Raw genomic sequence first — 3,253 nt, forward strand, 5'->3', positions numbered from 1 at the left:
ATGTACACTTCCTGAAAGGTGTTGGAATACATGATCACTTCTCCCCATCTTCCTTCAACTCTCTGTCTCTCTCTGTTTCTCCATCTCCCTGTCTGCCCTGCTCTGTCTGTCTCACTGTGTGTGTGTGTTTGTCTTTCTTTCTCTGTCTTCCAGAAAGTCAATAGAGTTCACACACATTCATTTAAGCTACAATCAATATTTATTGTTAATACTCCTTTTACTTTGTTTCTAAAGCATTCAAGTGCTCACTGTAATGAGATTTTAAGTACTGGCCTAAGGCAATACAGATTTGTCAAAAATAAGGGATTAGCTCCTGTGAAAAGAGCAGCACATTAACATGCATCAGGTGACTTATCAGTTTTCTTAACCTGGATAAAATATTAAGTCACATTATTACTCATTTTGTGCTATTTACTATTTTCAAGTGCTCATCTGAGGAACACATATAGTAAATTGAAAGGATACAAAGAAATTTTCATGGTCTTTGTTAATGGATGACATGCAAATCCATGAAGTATTCTATTCTTTTTTCAGAATATACTGTTTGAAAAAAAAATACAGTTTCAATTAAAAAATTAAAATTTCAAAATTTACTGTTGGCTAATGCATGCAAAGGCCAAATCTCTATGGTTCTTAAAGTCTTCATAATCTAACCCCTAATGGATTATTACTGTCCTAAAAGTCAAACACAACAGAGCTAAATAAACCAAGGAGAGAATGCCAGGTGATCACTGCCCTAGTTTTGCTGTCCTTTTCTCAGTGTTTGCATTTTGTGTTAGTTCTTTTTTCTTTTTTCTTTTTCTTACTGTTACAAATTTCATCACTTCTCAGTCAGGAAGCCAAATTATGCATCCAGCATGAGAAAACTACCCACTGATTAAAACAGAGGCCCAGAACACAATCATATTTCTGAAACTCCCCAGCCAGCATCCAAACTCTCGGTTCTGGGACCAAGGAGGAAAGTTCATATTCAAACCCTGACACATTTGTACTGTCTGAGAGAAACAGCTTTAAAATGTGGAAGGGTTTATTTTAGCTTGGGGTTTTCAAGGTTGCAGCAGAAGTATCCTCTGATTTGAACCCATGCTAAAGAAGAATATTATGGCTACAGGAGCTTCTGACATAGTTTGTTATAGAGTTCCTCACACTACAGAAGATGGCAGGAAGTAGGGGAAGGTGACAGAAAAGGGCCTACGATGGGTTCACAGGAGTCCAATGACCTTATACTTCCTATCACTTCTTAGTCAAGCAACCAAGAGTCCAGTGAGCAGAGCCCTCAGAATCCAATCATATCACTAAAGTTTCTCAGCTGACATCCAAGCTTTCAATTCCTGTCTCCTGTGACACATTTCACATTCCAATTCTAAGCCATTTGAATTATCGGAGAGGGACTTAATGAGATGACATCAGTTCTCCACATATTTCTTCCCTTGACCACCAAGGGTAGAACAAGTAGAACACATATGGATAATGCAGCAGGTATCCAGTGGATGTATCTAGAGTGGTGCTTGTGAAAGACCCTGGAGGGACCTACTCTGTGGAGGAGAGACAGTCCCTTTGCATGTTAGTCCCATCTTGGCAGCTGGTGGAAGTTGTGTCTCGTGATTCAAGATAAGAGACCTGAAAGGCTAGAAAACCCTGTTTAGTTTTGTCAACCTGCTACATTAAAAACTAAATTAGATGGAAGTTTGGATAAGGAAGGTAGGGTTTTTTTTTATAAATAAAAGATAAAGATTTGATATGGCTGTTATTTGATTTTACAGAGCCAGTAAAACAATTGTTATTGAATAAATGTTTAAAACAGGTATGAAAAGTATCTTACAGTTCCCTATAAACCAGGATGAACATGGGTCATATGAAGCTCTAGAGTTTGCTTCTTTCCTGCCTTCACAGGGACCTAGGATAAAGATCTTCCTCACTCTGTGACCTCTCACCCCAATTCTTCCCTAGTTTAGTAAACATTCATATACATTACAATGTTAAGAAAAGGTTTCTGTGCCAAATTTTCTAAAAGTTCAAGTTTTCAATTCAAATATCATGATTATGTTTTTTTTTCTAGGATTTGGACATAGCTGTCATTTCTCTGAGATAGTGGTTACCATGAGCTAAGTGTGGGCATAGCAAATGGTGTGTTTCTTTGTCCACTGAGATGGTTACCACAAGAGTCCCATGACCTGGGTAGCTTATCAAGTACACAAAGTTATTTTTTACATTTTCAGAGAGTGGAAAGCACATGACCAAGGTGCCAGGACATTCAGGCTCTGATGGGAGCTACCTAATCCACATTGCCACCACTAGAATACTGAGTGGAGGACTTTGGAGTAGGCAGTACTCAGCATTAACATGAGTAGAAACAATTCGGCATTTTCAGGAAAGCCTCATACGTTTTGATGCAGAAAAAGGTTACTGTATTGATTAAAACAACAGCTACGCTCCTGAATTAATATGTAAGGCAGTAGTAGCCAAAGGGTAAAATAAATGCAAGACTAAATGAAAAGACTTCTACAAAGAGCAATGACATTCAAATAAATAATAAAGAGCTATTGTTTTATGATTGCTTTTGGTGGGTAAAAACTGGGTGCAGAAATATTGAGAAGCCTAATCCTTAGCTTAGAGAAAATGAAAATTTACAAGGGGCTAAAGTTTGTATATCTCCAATACTACAAGTGTATAAGAAGCAATTGTAAGATTCTTATATTATTGTGGATTCCGTATGTCAAATATTTAATCATCTATTTACCAAAGCCAACTTAAATGTTTTGTGTGCCAAACATCATGCTAAGTTCCAATGGTAGACAGCTGGGTGAGATTCATTCTCTCCCAAAAGAAGTTTACAGTTTAGTATAGTAAAACATAATTGTATAAAACAATATTCTCAGTTTTAATTCTAATAAATGACTTTTTCAACATCCTCAACAAAACTTATTTTATAAAATATGCACACATTTTACACAGACACACACATACACACACACTTAATTGGATTCATCCTTTATAAAGAATAATTCTCTTTCCAGAGCTCATGGGATATGACACAAACAAGATGCTCAAAAATTCACAATAGCTGTGATTGTCTATAAAATACATGTACAGAATCACGTCATTCAAAGTACTAAAAGTGATGGGGAAATCTCATGATCTCAAAACACTGGCTGAGGAACTATCAACAGTTAATAGCTTCTAGAGAATGAATATTCAGTGGAAACACATCAGTCTGCTAGGTCAAGAACATTCCAGGGAAGCCATACACACC

The 3,253-nt window shown here is 36.8% G+C and overlaps 1 non-coding gene across 1 annotated transcript; it reads left to right on the top strand.

Annotated features, from left to right (window-relative positions):
• Positions 1–424: 424 nt before the first annotated feature.
• On the top strand, positions 425–529 carry LOC119826997. The gene has a single exon (XR_005287548.1). It is a non-coding gene; the product is annotated as a U6 spliceosomal RNA (small nuclear RNA).
• The last annotated feature ends 2,724 nt before the right edge of the window (positions 530–3,253 follow it).

The sequence above is a fragment of the Arvicola amphibius genome, chromosome 11, assembly GCF_903992535.2.
Source record: "Arvicola amphibius chromosome 11, mArvAmp1.2, whole genome shotgun sequence".
Taxonomy (NCBI): domain Eukaryota; kingdom Metazoa; phylum Chordata; class Mammalia; order Rodentia; family Cricetidae; genus Arvicola; species Arvicola amphibius.